Here is a 21,771-nt window from a genome sequence, read left to right on the forward strand (position 1 = left end):
ACTAAATATTCATTAAAGTTGGTCTGAGAGGATTCAATTTTCGATGCTATAGAAGGACCGACAATTAAAATTTTATCTATATTTCAAGTACAAATTGTTTTTCTGTAACATAATTATTATTAAATTTGAAAAATTTTTGAAAAGTATTTCTGCCTGTATTATTTTTTTTAACAATGCGTTTTTGATTTAACAATATTTGAAACTTTAGAAAATGTCTCATAAAAATATTTATAATATTCAGATATGAATAAATCGTTGGCTTTATCAGCGTTTATATTGTAGGCTTTACCAACGTTTATATCGTAGGCTTTATCAGCGTTTAGATCGTAGGCTTTATCAGCGTTTAGGTTCAGTAATAATTTCTCTCAAAATGTTCTACATCAATGTTAATAAAATCATTTATTTGAAATACCAAGTTTTCATTTAGTAGATTTCTTGGTGTTATACATAAATATTTTTTTGCAAGAACATGCAAATACATAAGGTGGTAAGAATATTAAATAAGCTATTTTTATTGTAGTTTTTTATAGCCGATTAGAACTATAAAATACAGTAAATAAAAGGTAAATAGAAGGAGAATATTTAAAACAACGTAATCAAAATCAATAACGAGACTCAACTGTTAAAGTGTAAATCTACATCTCAAGCCCACGAAAATATTATTATAAGAACACTCAACTGTTAAAGTTTATATCTACATCTCAAGTTCACAAAAATACTATTACAAGGACATTTTGCAGGATCGTAACTTTTATTTAACACTAATTTTGTTGAAAAGATTTGAAAATATCTCATTTAACGTACTTTAGGATTATTACTTTTAGATAAATACACCTTACACCTATCCGTTAAAAGTTAAAAAAAATAATAAAATCAAAAATGAAATCTTTAATTGTCGAAACTATGCGAACTTCAACCTTTTAAAATGGCATTTTTGAAACATCATATCTTAATAAAACAATGCCAAACCCTTTTGCACATACATTTAACATAATATTATTTTTTGGATGACCAATAGGATTTGCCTTATTCATTTTTCCCAAAGATTTATTGCAATTTTTGACTTACTATTTTTCAAAAAAAGCAGATAGAAATTTGCACTCCAACAAGATTTTCGTTGTTTATTGTAAAATCTACCGGTCATCCTAGTATTATATCAACATAAACATTAATTTAAAACTTTATGTCAAAAGCTGAAGTCTACCTGAAGTAATCATGCTTTGAGTTATAGCGACTATTCAAAAAATTGAAAACAGAGAATAATGCCTAACAAAGATAAAATAATAAAAAAAGTTATCTATTCAGTTAGCACAAGTTTGTTATAAGATTGTCTTTTTCTTTCAATTTATCTTAGAATTAAATTAGGATTTATAAACTTTAGTTTTAATTTTCTAAGGTAGGTTAACTAGGGAGGTTGCTACGGATTCTAATGCTAAATTAGAGTGTTTAAAGGCCTAAATATAAACCAAAAGATATTTTTTTCCACTTCCAACGTATTTTGCATTAAAGTAGATTTATCAAATGGCGAAATTCCACCACAAAAAAATTTCATACTTTTTGTTTCCAAATCATTATTTATATCTCTACCACCTTGAAGCGTATTTTCTTTATAAGTCTATTCATAAAAAAAAATTTCTCTTTGTACTTTGTACTCTTTCTTCTCTTTGTACTTTTTGTTTTAATAGTAACTCTACGTCGTGAATTTTCCCTATTTATGTTTTTTATTTTTTTTAATGTTGAGTCGATATCTCCGACTCTGAACAATTTTTTCTGACTGCAATAACAGCGCTTTGTATAAGCGCATGAGCATTAGAGCAGAGCACAACTTGTGCTCTGCACTAACGCTCCAGTAAGACGCTACTATGCTGCTTTAAACACTTTAACCAGTGACAGAAAATGAAAATCCCTTCGACAAGCAGAAGAAATAAAAATTAAAACAACTGCTTGATAGCTTTGCTGCTATTGTTGTTATTATTGGAGTCATTGTTGTTGATTGATTTATCTGTTGCTCTTGATCAAAACAAAAAAGATTACGTTTTTGCCTAGCTTGCATTGCTGCTTTATTGGTTCAATCAACCTGTCAATCTTTTGAATATTTCATATTTATTGAGATACTCTCTTTCGCATCTCGACATATCTATATTTTTTCGTTTTTTTATGTCAACATGCTGGATACGAAACATTTTCTGCAAAGTTTTTCAGCTTCTTTTTGAATCCACTTTTGAATAGCCAGAGTTATATTGAATGTTTGTCGCAGGCGAGTTGACTTTGGAACTGGTGCTACACGACGTATGTTGATGCAAGGTGCTGTTGATGTAGATTCAGATGACAGTGGTTGAGTTTTTTTTTTTTTTTTTTTTTTTCGTGCAAGTTGTTTTGAGGAATAACTTAAATCAGTATAGATTTGATAATACTCGTATTTGAAAATTGAACAAAGAATATATAAAGATTCATTCGTCAATTATATAATTAAGTAATAAAAGCCCTCTTTACCGAGCGAATAATTGACGTATTACATTCAACCCCATCGTTCACCATTTCCCTTCAATACTCATAACTACTTAACAGAAAGAACAAATTTATACGTTTTAAGTTCGGCGACAGTAATTTTTAATTCCGAGAGCTTTATCCCCATTTATCAAAAAAATTTACCAAAAATTCGACCGTTCATGAAAAACTTATTTCTTTTTATTAAAATTTTACATCATCTTATTTAGAAAAAGATTCTCCACAATATGATCGAAAAATATTTGCAAAATGTTTATTCAATTAATAAATAGTAGGAGCAAAAATCTAAACATTGTCATATTTATTTCATTCTATCACCTATTTCATTCTGCTCGCTTTTACTCTATTACTTATAGTAATATTGTTGCATTTATAAAATATTATATCAATATTTTTCTTCTAAATTTGAGTCTATCAATCAAATTTAATTGTAACACTTATATTCATAAGATATTTTGAATCAAATTATGAGGTATAAGGAAATGTTTATAAGATGAAAAGAAATAAACTACTATCTAGTATCAGTAGTTATACTTTTGGTATACGAATTTTTAATTCTAGAATTATTTCTTAAACGTTTAAACAGTTGTAAACATTTTATTACTTTTTAATTTATATTAATTTTATTTATTTATTTTGAACTTTTTCATAATTTTCATTTTTTTCATTCATTCATATTTCTGTAAAATAATTTTTTTATACATCATGGTTTTGTAAAGCGCGTTTTGATTTAGTTTTGGCTATATTGCTTTCTAATAGCTTCAGCCCTTAATTTTGTTTTTTTCTTATATATTTTTTTAGTATATATTTAAATATTTATTTATTACTTTTTATACATTGTATATATTCTTAAAAAGGTGAAATAAAATTAACCAATAATTAAAAGTTTTATAACTTGAATGTATCTTTGTGGGAATCATCTGAAACTCTGTCAGGTATAAAAGTATTTAGAAAAATTTCTTTAATCGATAACGGTTTTTCTTGTTGCCTCTCCTAATAACTTAAGAAGTTGTTCTGAGTCTTCTGCGACAAATGGGTAATTAATATTGGATACTACACTTATTACCAATTAGCTCTAGGTAGCTTTCTCTATTTTCGATAGAATTGATGTCTTCCTAATGAACGCTATCACGATGACCTCAAAACATTTTGGGTTTTGATAAGAATCTATTGATATCAAATTTATTTATTTATTATGAATTTATTTATTATTTATTATGTCGGAACTTACGTAAGAATTCCCTTTATTTTTGATTTTCTTAAAAACTTTTTATTGTTATAGTTTAACAATAACAGAACTTGAAAGTTTTTTTACAGGAAAGATATTTCAATTGTGATTCAGTGTTTTTATTTTGTTTAATTTGCCTTGCATCCTTTTTCTTTCTAAATGACGTTCCGGAAATTCGAGCGAACGCCATTGAGAACGAAACGATTAGAGTTACAAAAATACCGTTTCTTTAAATCTACGTTTTTTTAAAAAAAAACATTTTTTAAAAATTTTTTTTTGTTTTTTTTATTTTTTGTTATTTTGTTTTGAATTTAATTTTTTTCAAATTAAAAATAACTTATCATATGTTATTTCGAAATATATTATAATGTCAACAATTAATACAAAATTTTAAATAATTGTCTAAAAAATGATTTTAAATATTTTTTAAACAACAAGTAACGTTGGTTCAGTAACTCCATGCAGTAACAGTGCCCAGAATAAATTCTTATCTTTGACTTCATAGATTATTCTGTGTCACATATTTGGTTTTTGAGATCTAAATTATGGGAAATAAAAACTAATTTTAATTCTTTGTCATTTGATAATCAAGGGTCGGATTTACCTCACTAAGGTCCCTATGCCAGCATGATGTGGAAGACCATTCCCCAACGAGAGTCTAGGGCTGTGAATTCCAGAATTTTTTTTTTGAAACCAAGACTTTAAGAATTTTTGTTTGAAATAACCTAACAAAGTTCATCTTTTATAAATTTTTTTTGTTCGGATAAGATTTTGTTCTTGATTATAGTGTCTACTATAAACAAGTTGTCAATATTGTTTGTTTGGTTTATTCATGATCAACAAACTTTACAAGTTATTGACAAACAGCGGCACACCAGGCTACTCTGTAATAAAAATATAGTTTTTATATTTCAGATAAAGTTAAGACGCCAAAAGCAAAAAAAGTTAATATTATAAATTGTTCAGGTTCTTTGTGTCCACCGCATTATGAGTAAAAGCATTCCATGGTTTGAAAACACGGTTAGTGCGGAAGTCGTTTCTTTCTGCACAGTTTCGTACAAGTTGTACTTTCAGTTGTTTTGTGAGTCCAAGCGGTCAGAGGCTGTTTTTTAAAGGCTCGGTGTTTGGGTGAAGCTGATAATTAAAAAACGATAATTTTCATTTACTCGACTAGATAATTTATTTACTAGTCGAGAAGGAAACATCGTAATAGCAGGGCTAATCGAGACGAGTTCCCTTCGTACCGAAGTACTACTCACACGCTGAGTAAGCGGAGCCGAGATTTGAACCTGCAATCCTGCTGCTACGGTCAATAATCAATCCGAACTTTTAGCAGCGCTTTAACCAACTGAGCTATCCCGGCTCTAATTATGGGAAATAAAAACTAATTTACACTCAAAATCGGCAAGTAAACTTCTCAGTCCCATGCTGAGGGACTGAGAAGTTTACTTGTCAATTTTGCTGATGATTTTGTATTGCTCAATACAATCTCATCTTTCTCGTTGTTCAGTTAGCTTTGTCAAGTTAATTCTTCATAGTCTCTGAATATAAGGCAAGCGTTTGAAATTGGCAATATGTTTTGTGGCTCAGTTTTGAACTTGTTCAACTTTAGCTATGTCTTGAGCTGGAAATGGTGGCTTGCACTGCAAATTCTATGTGCGGGCGAACATATAAAGTATACAGTGTGCGCCGAAATTCTGAACTTCGACCTCGAAAGGCTTTCTTTAGCTCGCCAAGCATTCGGTTGCCAACTGATGCAGCCGCGAAGACTTGTTTTTCAACCTTCAGATTGTTAATCATAACAACGCCTAGATCTTGTTCAAATGTTGTGCATGACAACTGATGCAGTTGAAAAGCTAAAATATTCTGTAAATATTAGCTGAAGTAAATTTTATAGGGTTATAAAAGCAACGCCGCACAGAGTAATAACAAATTTCAGTCGGTTTAAAGTGTAAATTATACTATTTTTAGGGGAGGAAAAAAAACAAACCTTTTTAATATTTAATTATTTAAATAGTTAGATATTTATATGTTTTTTACAAAAAAGTTTTTACAATTTTTTTAAAATAAGCAGTTTTAAGGTCCTTTTCTTATCATCATATCGTATCAATTAGCAAGAGTATCAGTTAGCATTACGCAACCTTAGCTTTAGAGGTATATTTATGAACGTTAATTGTTAAATTTATATTTACATTTTAATTTATCTGAACTCTAATTAAGCAGAAAGTCGCGATTTATACGTGTAATTATAATCCTTGTTTTAGGCTCATCAAAAATGATTGGTGATGACGGTAACGGCAACTTTCTTGCAACTCTAGAGTTACTCGCAAAGCACAACAAGACTCTTCAGTTACACCTAAAAGAAGTTTCTCACTGCCAACAAGAAGTTAAACAAATAGTTGCTCATTATTTGGGTTGGAGTTCTCAAAATGAATTTATCAAAGAGTGTGGAAGAATTATCCGCGGTGCCATTATTTAAGAGGCTCATATGTCAATTTACTATTCTATTCTTGTCGATGGAACGCCTGACGTCTTTCATACAGAGAAAATTGCCTTTGTTCTCCATTTTGTCTACTATGATATTGATAAAAGATGGGTAGTTAAGGGGCGTTTTCTTAGGGTCGAAAATCTCGAAAAAAAGAAAGGTGCAAGTATTGCCAAGCTAATTATGGACGTCTCGGAGCAAAACGACATCGATCTGAATGCCTGCCGAGGTCAAGGATACGACAATGGTGCCAAGATGTCTGGTGTTTACAAAGGAGTACAAGCGATCATTCTTCAGAGAAGTTCTCAAGCTTTCTACATGCCATACAGCGCTCATAACCTTAACCTAGCTGATGTTCACTCCCTTGAATCTTCTGTAGAAGTGAAGTATTTTGGCCGGATTCAATTACTCTACAATCTTTTTGGTGGAAGCCTTAAAAATCCTAAAAAGCCCATCTTTTTATGATAGAAAATCTTGACCGAGACGACTGGGTTGCCTCTTCATCAAACCTCGCAAACCCGATGAAGTGCACGCATTGAGGCTGTAAGGCCGTTGGTTAAGCGACCCAGAGAAATTCTTCTTTCTTTGAGGAAACTTCGGGATCTTGATTTAACTGGAGATGTTTTGAATGACGTAAAACCTTTGGAGAAATAGATTCAGTAATTTGAGTTTATTATCATGATAACCTTCTGGTTCAAAGCACTTCAAGCAATAAACTGTCAGTGTGTCATTTCAATCAAAAAATAGATGGTGAGAGGAAACTTATGAGGACTCTAATTGAGGATCTTACTTGATTTAGATCTTCTTGGCCCGAATTAGTTAACAAAGCACATTTGGTTGCCTCCGGTCTAGCAAGCTATGGATTTCAGTCAAAATTAGTTCAAAAAAAGACTAGAAAGAGGAAATCGTTTTTCAAAGAAGCAAGGAACGAAGTTCATTTCTACAAAAACAATAAAAAGCACTTTGAGGTGAACGTGTTCAACACCGCTCTTGATACTTTAATTCAAAAAATGAGAGACAGATTTCAAGCAGCAGAAAAGACGACTAACAGTTTCTCGTTACTATGGCTCTCAGAATCAAATAGTAGGTCGAGTGAAAAAAAGAAGTTGAACCACCTAACGTGGAGCAGAAATGTAAAACTTTGGCGCAAATCTATGTGAGCGATGTAGATTAAGACAAACTTATTTTAGAGGTCCGTCAATAAGATGCTCTGAAGCGCGCCGATCTTTTCGGTCCGAAAAGAAATCTCACTTCAATGAAGCTATTAAATAGAATCTATCAAAAAGGTCTAGAGTCTCTCTTCGAATCAATATGCATTTTGTTACCTATTTTTAACACAATTCCCGTTTCAATCGCCGAAGGAGAGTGGTCTTTTAGTATGCTTGGTCTATTCAAAACAGCATTAAGATCTACAATGAGTCAAGACCGGCTAACTAATCTTCTAGTTATATCTATTGAACACAATCTTGCAAAAAGTCTGTGCTATAATGAGGTCATCGCGAATTTTGTTAAAAATAAAGCCCGGCGAGCCAACTTTTCTTGAAGCATTAAATATCTATTACATTTACAACTTAGAGTTACTTGCAATATAAATAAAGTTCAATACCATGTCTATTATGCATTTCTTTTTTAATATATTTAAAAAATCATTAGAGGCTTCCTCTTCTAAACTCCCCCTCGGAATTCAGTAAAAAAGAAGTATATATATTAAGTGGTATATATTTTTATTTTTTATTTTTATGAATATGCATAAATATATTTTTTATAAGATAAATAAAATCCTACAAAAAAATTTAACAACTAATTTATCTACCTTTTAGTTCTTAATTATCTTATGCTGTGTGCTAGAAGGTTAATAACACAATTGCATGATAAGCAGCTTAGTATCTGTTTAATATAAAACAGTCTTAAAAAAATTTGTTTTAAATAGATACTGGTAATGTATCTATTTAATACAGATTTAATAGATACATTACTGGTAATGTATCTATTAAATTTGTTCTGTGAGTACGCACAACTCAGACGCTCTTCTTGAGTTTGTTATTCATAATTATTTTAGTTTAATTTTAATAGATTTTTCTTTTAATACAAATAAATATACTAACTATATATATATATATATATATATATATATATATATATATATATATATATATATATATATATATATATATATATATATATATATATATATATATATATATATATATATATATATATATATATATATATATATATATATATATATATATATATATATATATATATATATGTATGTATCTTATTTATTCTTGTATTGTAAAACTTATTATAAACAAAAAAAAACAAAAACAAAGTAAGGCTATCTGAAACAAATTTTCAGAAAACATACGCTGACAGTGGCAAGACATTGAGAGAGTACTACTAATCATAAGCTCATTAAAACTTGCTGCTAGCTCAGGAAATTGCCAAGTGGTTCATTGCCAGGATCTGCATAAGCTCAAAGAAAAAATAGTATTATCATGAAAACCTAAAAGCAAGGCTATTCTAAAGCTTGGAATAGATGGTGGTTGATGGAGATTTGAGTCAATTACGCTTAAACTCACTTTCTTGAAAGTGAGTTTAAGCGTAATTGACTCATAGCCCGATGAGTTTGAGCTACATAGTCCCTTTAAAAGTCAGTCAAATTTTGGTCACAAGAGGGCCACAAAAGCACAGTTAAGTAATCTCATAGTAACGAATAAGTTGTTGGTGTAATATTGAGTCTATAAAACTCACTGCATGTAGAAAATCTCTCACCTTTGGAACTATTAGACAGCAATTGCAGAGTTTTGTCCAATCTGAAGGTGATTTAAAAAACGCCAAAGTTTTCTTTAATGCTGTTTATCCTCCTCTGCTTCCTTTTCCTAACAAAATAGTTGTTTTGGAACTACTTCCTCCAATGCAACTTCATTTACTTTTTTGGTGTGATCAATCAAATTGTGAAAAGCCTGATACAAAAATGGCTGAAAGTCATTGATTGACTTTTACATTCCTCTTCAACCTTACCATATTGGTAATAACCTTACCATATTGGCAATAGCAATAGTTGCACAAAATTGCTCAAAAAGGTGAATGAGCTGAAATTCCTTGCTGAAGCTGAAGATCATTCAGAAGCCCTGGAATTGTGCCGTGCTTTGAGCTTATTTAAGGAAGTTGTTTTAGTTTTCTAAAGCTTCAGATTTCTGTCACTCCAAAAGCTCATACTGTTTTTCATTATGTTCAATAATTTATTAAGGTGAAAAAAATTAGTCTGGAACTGTACCGTGAACAAGCCACTCAAGTTTTATGTTCTTATTTTAAAAGTAATTGGGAAAGATGCAAAGGAGGTGTTCCTCATCCCGCATGTTTGTGGTACTTGCCCCATGCTCTACTGCTCAGTAGGGTATGCTTTTTTTGGTGAAGAGCCATTTTTAGTCTTAATAAAAATACTCATCTTGGGCAGATGTTAAGTGCATCCAGCTATTATTTTGTAGAAGGTCTCCTAAGCAAAGACCTATGGGGTAAGCAAAATAATGATGGTAGCCTGCTATAAATTTCTTCTTTACTTAGTAGGCTGGCGTAGATGTAAACCCGTGTTATATTGTCTCCTGCCTAGGATGATGAATGTTGGATGTTTTTGATCATTCTAAATCTACTCATTGGTATGTATGTATGTATGTATGTATGTATGTATGTATGTATGTATGTATGTATGTATGTATGTATGTATGTATGTATGTATGTATGTATGTATGTATGTATGTATGTATGTATGTATGTATGTATGTATGTATGTATGTATGTATGTATGTATGTATGTATGTATGTATGTATGTATGTATGTATGTATGTATGTATGTATGTATGTATGTATGTATGTATGTATGTATGTATGTATGTATGTATGTATGTATGTATGTATGTATGTATGTATGTATGTATGTATGTATGTATGTATGTATGTATGTATGTATGTATGTATGTATGTATCTATCTATGTCTGTATGTTTGTATGTATGTATGTATGTATGTATGTATGTATGTATGTATGTATGTAGGAACATTAAACAGTTATATTTTGGAAATATTTCCGCCGAAACTTGAAAACATCTGCAGACATTCTTTTGAGAAAAAAATCGTAATTTTTGAAACTTACTATTTTAATTAAAATCTTAAATTTTTGAGAGATTGCACTCTTTTTTCGCCTTTTGCCTTTTCATCAAAAGAAGTTTGTCTCCTGCATGAATTAGATATCTTTTTTAAAGTTCTATAAAGTTGTTTGTTTTTTTCGTTAAATATTAATTTTATTATTTTACATTACTTAAATGAATCATTTAACAAAAGTTGAACTTATTATAGCTGTTTTTTAAGACGATTAAATACTTATTGACTATTTATTGTTAAATCAATCCTCACCAAATTGTTATTAGTATCTGGCTCAACTAGTTATTTGACGCAACTGCTCAATTTGTTAATGTTAGCGTTTTGGAGTTATATTTAAGAGAAAACAAGCAACTGTTGAAAAGAAAAAAGATTAGCCACCTCATTTGTAGTTACTCAATCAGCCTTTGAGAGGTAAATAAAAATATTTATGTATGATTAATTTCTATTACATTCTAATTATACCTGTCTACACACAAACATACAGTGTGTGTAATAACTGCAATCCCACAGATGACCATATTATTATAATGCATTAATAAGGTTAGATATTAGCACGTATGAGTATATACAGTATTGGACAAAACATTTGCAACCTACATCGAACAATGCTAAAAAGTGATCCTAATTTTACATGTCTTAAAAACGAAACGAACTATACTACCACAGCAAACAGTTCAGGAGTCTGGAGTCATAGCATGCCATGTTATGAGCAATCAGCTGACAGGTGACAGCACACAGGCAGAATTTTGTTGATAAGTGCCATTTTGCAGCGGACAAAACAAGTGCAACTTTTTTGGTTTGTTTCATTTTCTTAAGTCTGGTCCGTGTCACCGTCACGGAAGTTTTTTAATAATTAAAGGAAGTATCCAGAAGTTTCCAGAAGCATGCAGAAGCTTCCAGAAGTTTCCAGAAGAAGCATCTGGAAGCTTCCAGTAGCATCCAGAAATATTCAGAAACATTCAGAAGCATCCAGACGCATCCAGAAGCTTCCAGAAGCATCAAAAAGAAGCATCTAGAATCTTCTAGAACAGGTTCACGCAAGTTCATTTTACTATATAAGAGAAATGTAAATCGACATGTAATTCAGTCAGTGTATGGAAGTCAATCAGTCAGTATTATCAAGACAGTTTATCGAAGTGAGTTTTATCAAAGTATTTTATCGAAGAACATCAATACAAGAAGTAAAATACAACAAGTGTTTCATTACATCAATACAGTCCACATCCAACTAAGACGTTGTGTTCCACAGAGCATTATTTTTTCATCACAAGGTAAATGTAACACGGTAAGCCTTGAGAAGCGTGATTAATAATTTTTATTATTTTTATGACTTCAAGAGCAAAAGTGGCTCCCGAGAGTCTTGGATTGGAACTAAGAAAGAAAATTATTGGCAATTACGTAAGTGGAATGTCACAAAAAAGTATTTGTGATAAATATCGCGTGAAAAAATGGACCGTATCAAGACTATGTTCCAAATATCGTTCTACGGGAAAGTTGGCAGCAGATAAAAAAGGTGCAAGACTGCGTTCCACCACTTCTAGAGAGGATTCTATGATCGTCAGATCCGTCAAGAAGGATCCCTGGATGTCATCAGTCGAAATACGAAAGCAATTAGAGCTGCCTGTATCGGACCGAACAATTAGACGACGTGCTGTTAAAGCCGGATTGTTTTTTCGACGCCCTGCAAAGAAACCGCTGATTTCACTTATAGACCAGAAGAAAAGACTCCTGTTTGCTACATCTCATATTGACTGGAATGTGCAGACACGGCGAACTGTCCTGTTCAGTGATGAATCGAAGTTCAACATCATTGGGAGCGATGGCATTTGTCGAAAACGTCGACCTGCCGGAAAACGCCTCGATTTACGTTACTGCCATAAGACCGTGAAACATGGTGGAGGCAATGTAATGGTCTGGGGGTGTTTATCTGCTAACGGTCTAGGTCCAATACATCGAAACAATGGAATAATGGACCGTTTCATGTATATAAATATCCTGAAAGATGTTATGTTACCTCATGCTGAATGGAATATGCCAATAAAATGGGTTTTTCAGCAAGACAACAATTCGAAACACACTGCAAAAGTAGTCAAGCAGTGGTTTCAAGACAACCACCTATTGGTGATGGATTGGTTGCCTCAATCTCCAGATCTCAACCCTATTGAGAACCTGTGGGAGATCATCAACGCGAGAATTAATCGTGAAGGTGTTCGTAATAAGGATCAACTGTTTGAACGAATCCAAAAAGCCTGGGCAGCGATTCCACAAAGTTTCATTGATCACCTGATCGAATCTATGCCTTGAAGATGCAAGGCTTTGATTGACAACAAAGGATTTGCCACGAAATATTGATAGCGAAACACAGCTTGGTCAATATTTTCTTGCACTTGTTTTTTCCAGAAGGAAATCAACTTTTTTAAATACTTTTGATTAATTTATTAATTTTCGTGTACAAACAATAAACTTTGTGATGAATAAAACTTGAAGAACTTTGTCTCTAAACAGTTACATAGTTATTTCTCTAAATTGAAAAAATGCAGCACTTTTATATACAGAAACTAAATTAGCATTATTTGGTTGCACTCGTTTTGTCCGATACTATATATATATATATATATATATATATATATATATATATATATATATATATATATATATATATATATATATATATATATATATATATATATATATATATATATATATATATATATATATATATATATATATATATATATATTAAACTATATATTTTATTTTGTCAAAGTTTTTGTGCTTGCCTTTTCGTTTGTAATTTTTGCTTTTATTTTGTAGTTTTTTGTGCTTGTTTTTTCGTTTGGGTGATGTTTGTTATTATTGTGCTGCTGTTGCTAATTATTTTTATTGTTGTTCGCTATTGTTATTGATTGAATGTTTTATATATATATTTTTTTTTATTTAATTTATTATAGCTTAATCATTTTTTTTTTTAAAATTGATTTAATTTACGTTTACTTTTATTTATTAATATTGATGTTCGATTTTCTGTTCGTTTGTTTATTATATTTAGGTGTCACTCCAATGACTAGTTTTTAACGATATGAGTGACACCTAATCTAATTTTGTAAAATTTAAAAAAAAATTCTAATTTTCAATTTTGGGTTAAATAAATCGATTTAAAAAAAAAAGTTATTTTATTTTCTATTTATTTTTGTTTGTTTTCAATTTTTTTAGTTTGCTTTTGAATCTATTTATTCTTTTTTTAAAAGGGAAAGAATTGTTGATTTTTATTATGGCTCTAACAAGAATGTATAAATCTAAATACGAAAAACGCAAGAGAAAAAAGAAAAGCGAAGAGCTAAAAAATTCTCAAAGATGAGGTTTTGATAAGTTTATTTTCATAGAACCTCAAGTTTCCACACCTAACAATGATGAAATTGAAAATGATTTAGTCAATGATTTTGAAAATCACTTTACTAATGATGCGCTTACCTTGATCGATGTTGATAGTCCTATTGTCGATGATGAGACCAACTTGGGTGATGCTGATTTTTTTGATATACATGATCCAAGAAATTGGAATGTCTTAGATTCTAAGGTGATTGATGTCTTAGCAATTAATGGTCCTAAGAGAGACTTGGCTATTAAGAAAGACCCAATAGATAAATTCGGAAGACGATTCCTATCTTTATTCTAGTGCAAAGCTTTTCCTAATGGAGAACAATGTGATAGAGAACCGCTTGTGCATTCAAAAGAGCTTGATAAAGTGTTTTGTTTTTGTTGCAAAGTGTTTAAAAAGGGGATTTTTTTTTTTTTTTTTTTTTTTTTTTTAGGTGCCCCAAGAAGTCCTTACGGTCTTGTCACAGAACACCGCGGAAGTGCATTTAACCAGGAAGTTCACGCCTCCTTCCTTACCGTGACGCGAAAATTTGTCCAGAGCTCGTTTCGAACCTGGATTTAAATAGTTAAGTTGTCGAATGATGGTTTTAAGGATTGAACTCATTTTACAAGTAGAGTAGCAGAAAATCAATCAAGTGGTGAGCATTTGAAGAACATGGCTACATGGTATGAGTTACGTTTAAGATTCAATCAGGGTCAAACTATTGATAAAACAACACAAAAAATATTGGAGAAAAAGAAAGAGCATTTGAGAAATATGCTTGTAAGAATTGCTTCAGTAGTGAAATTGCTTGCAAAAAAGAGTCTAGCGTTTTGTGGTAGCTAGGAGAAATTATATTAAAGTAGCAATGGAATTTTTTTGGGCTTAATTTAGATGTTGACTGAGTTTGACAACGTAGTTCGAGAGCATGTTAGGCACATTACAGATGATGAACTTCATTCTCATTACCTAGGACAAATCATTCCTCGGACACATCATTCAAAATGGGTTGATACTTGAGCTGGTTTTCAAGATTAAATGTGAAATTACCATGGAGATAAAAGAAGCCAAATATTTCTCTGTAATTCTTTATTGTACTCCTGATTGCAGCCATGCAGAGTAAATGACTTTGATCATAAGATATGTGGATGTCTCTTCAAATAGTGTTGTTTTGGAAGAATTGTTTTTTTTTTTCTGAATGTCAAAGACACAAGTGGACAAGGATTGTTTGATGTTTTGACGAAAGAATTGAAGGCTTTAGGTGTTGACATGTAAGAGGTCAAGGTTATGATAACGGATCAAAAATGAAAGGTAAACATCAAGGTGTGCAAAAAAGACTTTTAGATGAAAATTCTCAAGCATTCTACACTCTTTGTGGTTGTCATAGTCTAAATTCAGCAATGTGTGATATGGCCAAAACTTGTGGTAAAGTTAAAGACTTTTTTGGAGTTATACAACGGATTTACACAATTTTTCCAAGTTCTACAAAGAGGTGGAGTTTTTTGAAAAATAATATTGAAGGGTTGACCCTTAAGTCACTGTCAACTACTCGTTGGAAGAGTCGTATTGATTGTGTTCAAGCTATAAGATTTCAAATTGCTGAAATTCGAAAAGCTTTGCTTGAAGTTGCAGAAACTGATAGTGACTCAGGAATCAGAAGTAAAGGGAAATTATTAGCAACCAATAAACTTGGAGATTTTGAGTTTTTTTTTATCTCAATAGTCATTTGGCATGAAGTGTTAACTACTGTGATTATAATACAAATTACAATCAAAGGATATGATCATTGATACTGCCATTATACAAGTGAAAGGGTTGTATTCTTATCTAAAAAAATATAGGTAGCTGGTTTTTTCCATGCCCTTATTACAGATAAACTGATTGCTGCTGAAATGAAATTTGATTCTCTTTTTCCTCAGAGACAAGAAATTTGCAGAAAAAACATTTTAATGAAAGTGCAAATGATGATCCACCACCATTATAATTTGAAGAGCAATTCAGAGTTAACTATTTGCTCTTCATTGTTGACCAAGTAATTGTTTCATTAAATACAAGATTTAAACAATATCTAAAATCAGATCAAGACATGCTGTATTCTTTGGAAGATAAGAGTCTAAAAAGTCATTGCACAAATATTCAGAATGTACTTACAAAGGATGGTCAATCTGATAATGATGGAGATGAATTACATGTGGAGTTTAAATTGCTTAGAGAATTACTTTCTCATGAAAATATGTGACCCGTAAAGATTTTGAGAGTTTCTAAGCAATTCCATTATTTACCCAATGCGATGATTGCTTATAGGAAATTGTTGACTATTCCTGTTACAGTTACATCTGCAGAACGAGGCTTTTCAAAACTGAAGTTGTTGAAGTCGTATTTGCGTTCTTCATTGTCTCAAGAAAGACTTAATGGGTTGGTGGTGATTGCGATTGAGCATAAGCATTTGAAGAAAATTAGATTCAAAGAGTTTATTGATGATTTTGTTTCTAGAAACGCTAGTAGAGTTGCACTTTTCAAATGAATATTTTATTTTATGCATTTTATGCAACGAAACTTATTTTTATACTTGTGTTGTTATTTATATAAGAAAAAGTTTATTGAGGGGGCTCGTTTATTATTTTAGCAGAAGGCCCCTGATATCTATGAGATGTCCCTGATATATACATACATATATATATATATATATATATATATATATATATATATATATATATATATATATATATATATATATATATATATATATATATAATGCCCAATACTTAAAGTATTAATAATGCCCATTACTTAATAATAACTATTTATAATAATTAACTAATAATGCCAAATACTTAAAGAAATCTGAGAGTTTAACTTAAAGGGGAGACTTAATATAGCCGAAAGATTTAGTTGAAAAAATATACATATATCAGGCCTTGTTAGGAGATTTCCCTGCGTAACGAAAACGCCTTACGCATTTCTATGTTACTCAACTCGGCAAATATGGATTGTTAAAAGTTAAATTGCGTCACTAGCGCCTTATCAAGTACCGCATTGTAATTAAAGTTATTTTATTAACGCGTTAAAAATCATACAAACAGTTTTTCTTTTCTCACTATAACAAAAGCTACAAATAAAATCTAAGTTCCTATTTGAAAAAAAAAAAAATTATTATTTTTTTTAAATATATTTTTTCATAAACGTAAAATAATATTTGTTTATTTTCTTATGATTTTACAGCTGGTTTTTGGTTACTTAATTAACTGTTAAAAAGTTTTTTCTTATTTATTTTGTGAACTCTTTTTAATTATGTTTTTAAACAATAAAGAGTTTTTTTTTATTATTTATCAGTTACAGATATCTTATTCGTAAACATAATTTATTTTCAAAAATTAAACGAACGTCATTAAAACTTTTCGTTACTGAATTAACAATAAGCAAAATATCATATTAATAAAGTATTTACATCAAAATAAATCGTGCATTAAACTATTATGACAAAAAATAATTTTTATATTTAAAAGGTATTTATATATTTAATTCCTTAAGATAAAGCTTATAAAAAAATTATTAAACAAACTTTTCTTTAACAAAAAATCTATTAGTTTACAATTGCAGCATATTGGTTTTACTTACAACTTTATTTCTTCTGAATAAACGTCTCGTTAACATCAAAAGATAATTTAAATATTCTAAGAGATAAAAGTTTTTGCGTAGCGCAAAACTGCTAAACGCGTAGGCAAGTAACTTTTTCGCAAGCAAAATCCGAGCTTCTTAACAACGCCTGATATATCATATATAAAAAATATTGTTTATATACAACACAATAAGTTTAAGATAAGAAAAAAGTTAAAGCTCGACAAAATACATTTGTTAATTTAAAATAAGACATTTGAATAGTTCATCACTCTATTTTTAAAATTAAAGCATATTTAAGTACTTACACTTACATTTAAAAAGCAACCCCACTCACAACAAAACACAATCAAATTTACATCATTGCCACTAGTTAACCCAAGCATGCAGCTTTTTATGCCAATAAAAATGAATCAATATATATATATACATACATTTAAATATATGTCTATATATATATATATATATATATATATATATATATATATATAATATATATATATAATATATATATATATATATATATATACATATATATATATATATATATATATATATATATATATATATATATATATATATATATATATATATATATATATATATATATATATATATATTCATTCATACATGAAAAACGCTTAAGCACATTAATGCAACCTACTAAAATGATCAACTGCAAGGGTTGCAGTACATACGTACACTGAAGGTTTGGGTGTAGGCAGGTATAATCTAAATATAATCAACATTTGTTATACATGATGAGGCTACTCTTTTTTTATTCAACTATTATTGTTTTCTTTTGAACTTGAAACAGAGCAGTTGTGCTAAGAAACTAGTTTACCATGATATTAATAAAAACTTGGTTAGGATCGAATTATTGATATATGGTCTATAAGTTACTTAATCAGCTGGAAAAGAAATGATTTAATAACTTTAACTTTTATTAATTGAAGTATTGCGAAAAAATAGAACTTATCGAAACATTTAGCCGAAAAAAAAAGCAGCTTCATTGAACTTTTAAAAGGAAATTAACTTCTTGCAATCAGGAGGCAAACTTGCTGCGCTCAGGAAAAAGAATCTTATACTTAACATATTAACTATAAGTATTTATGGGGCTATTTAATGTTTATGAAGTTCTAGTAACAACCTGACTGATAAGTGAAAACTAATAATAATAAATAAAAACTTTAAATGGTTATACACAATTAACTATCTATTTTATAAGTTTTAAATGCAAAAATTTGCAATAAAGTCACCATTTTCATTAAAAATTTCAAACTTTGTATTGCACTTATTAGTAGAAAGAAATTATCTTGTACAATAAGTTAAACTGATGAAAAATTTTGCAATCTCTGAAAAATTTAAGATTTTAAATAAATTAATAAGTTTCAAAAATAACATTATTTCTACAAAGGAATGTCTTTATATGTTTTATAGATGTCTTCCGGCAGAAACATTTTCAAAACATTATCATTTAATGTTCTTGAACCCATTGTTATAAATATATATATATATATATATATATATATATATATATATATATATTATATATATAAATATATATATGTATATATATCTAAATATATATATAAATATATATATTTATATATCTATCTATATATATATATATATATATATATATATATATATATATATATATATATATATATATATATATATATATATATATATATATATATTTTTATATATAAATTAGTAGAAAATCATTTAACAAAATTTTTTATTTATTTAACGCTGTGTTTTATCAATAAAGACTTTTGATGAAACACAGTATTAAATGTCAATAAAGACTTTATTGATCAAACACAAAGTTAAATGAAAAAAAATTCGTTAAGTTTTCTACTAATTTATATATATATATATATATATATATATATATATATATATATATATATATATATATATATATATATATATATATATATATATATTATGTATATATATATATATATATATATATATATGTATGTATATATATATATATATATATATATATATATATATATATATGTATATATATATATATATATATATATATATGTATGTATATATATATATATACATATATATATATATATATATATATATATATATATATATATATATATATATATATATGTATATATATATATATATCAGGACACTCACATACATACATATATTGTTGCAAAGCAAACTCAAATAATATTTCTGATATATCTGCTTTTTATTGGTTAGAAACAAAATTGAAGACTCCTAAAATAATAGTATCAGATAAAAGTATTGGAAGTGAAAAAACCAATAAAGATTCAATTTTTTATTATTAACAGTTTATTTTACCATTATGTGTCTTCATCATACTTCACATTGCTGTAAAATTTGAACATTTTAATAAAACCTTTTCTTTTTTTCAATTTAAACAGTGAGACTTTAATAATGAATAAAAATTGTTAAATATATAACTATGATTATAGAAAAAATTTAACCATGCTTAAAATAATTACAAAAATCTTTAGCCAAGAATAAAAATTGTTTTGAGTGCCCAACGCTTGTAAAATAAGGCCAAATTTAGTGACGTTTTTTAATTAAAAAGTGTTTCAAAGACTTCAATTAACATGACTTTTAGAACCATACTAATATTTGCTGAAGAGCTTGTTTTAGTTTTTGTAGCATTTAATGTAAAGATTTCAAATTATTCTCATTAATAAATCCTGAAACATTTTCAAGACAACCAAATTTATGTGCATGATATTATAAATAATGTAAACTATGCACATTATGAACATATTTATTCTTACAATACAATGATGGGTAGTGATCAACAAAACATCGTTTGTCCAATAAATTTAAAGCATGCAACAAGTTGTTTTCAAACGTACAGCCTTTTTCAAACGTAGAACTTATTGAAAATAACCTTCTATTAAAAGGACTGTATATTTTTTGCATGCTTTCCGACAGGGCAGTTATTTATCTTTTTGTCTTTAAACAAAACATTAAGAAACTAAATGTATATAAGTTAAATGTATTTTTTTTTTTATATAATGATATTACTTTATAAATTTAATATACCGTAAAAATATTTTAAAATAATATAAACTATAAAAACATTACAATGATTGTAATAATATTACATTTATCATTATGTTTTAAGTAATTTATATAAGACAATAATTATATTTAATACTGCTGATAAACCCCTTACCTGGTATATCACCTATAACTGCATCTATTTTTATTATAATCTCCTTTTTTATTATTGATTTATTTTTATTATTTTTTGAAAATTATAATTTTAGTAACGTATTTAAGATAAAAATTATATTTCGTAGAGTTAATAATCTCCTTACCTGGTGTATCACCCATAACTGTATCTATTTTTACTATAATCTTTCTCCTTTTTTTTGTATAATACAAATACAACTGCTTTACTAAAAATATATTTGATAATCTAAAGCCAAATCTTCATAAATCATAAGAAAACAGATAGTTTATGCTTTTATAAAAACGACGCGTGAAAAACTGTGTACTATTTTGTTGTAACAAACATGGTTTAAGATGGGCAAAAAATTGGCAAGATTGGCAAAATTGGTACAGTGTTGCCAATCGTAAAAAAACTTCGCAAATTATAATCCAATAATAACCATGCATGCAATTTAGTTATTCAAACTCTTATAAGTTCAAGAAAAGCATTATTCTATTCTAATAAGATTAGTTAGGTTTTCTATGTTCTATGTTTCTATGTTCTACATTCTTTTTCTATGTTCTACATTCTTTAATTAAATTATTATGCTTATATTACTTGCTTTATTTGATTTAAAAATGTTTCGGAAAAAAAAAATTTAATATTTGTTTAAACATATTTAGTTTATGACTTTTCTTAAAAACTTATGCTGAAGTGAATATATATGTATGTATGTATATATCAGTGACGTGGTGGCACCTGAAAAGCAGGTACGAATTTGCCCGGTGAAGTACTTTTAACGAGACAAATAAGCGATCAAGGAAAATTGTCTTTATACTAAAAAAGAGTTTTTTATGGATACAAAATATTGCGTAACTCATTTGTATCAGCATAGTTTTTATAATGTCTGAATGCGTCATATTCCACATTTTTTAATGTTCCACAGACAAGAAAACACGATTGCCAACATGCTCTAATATCAACCGATTTGCTAGACAAGTTTTGACAAGTTTCAGTTTGCTGAAAACTCTCTCACACTCTGCTGAATTTGTTGGAATTGTACTGAATATCTTGTATAGAACTGCAACTGAGAGGAATACAGCATCTAACATAATCTTCAGCATAAAATTGTAAATGGTGAGGAAAGAAAGCAAAGTTTTGTTATCCTTCTCAGCAGCCTTTCCTGTTATCTCCACAAAATCAACCATTTCAGTGGCGAATTTATT

At 28.8% G+C, this 21,771-nt stretch overlaps 1 pseudogene; it reads left to right on the forward strand.

Annotated features, from left to right (window-relative positions):
• The first annotated feature begins 6,224 nt into the window (after window positions 1-6,224).
• LOC136078860 (uncharacterized) lies at window positions 6,225-15,533 on the forward strand (annotated as a pseudogene).
• The last annotated feature ends 6,238 nt before the right edge of the window (window positions 15,534-21,771 follow it).

The sequence above is a fragment of the Hydra vulgaris genome, chromosome 03 (genome assembly GCF_038396675.1).
Source record: "Hydra vulgaris chromosome 03, alternate assembly HydraT2T_AEP".
Taxonomy (NCBI): domain Eukaryota; kingdom Metazoa; phylum Cnidaria; class Hydrozoa; order Anthoathecata; family Hydridae; genus Hydra; species Hydra vulgaris.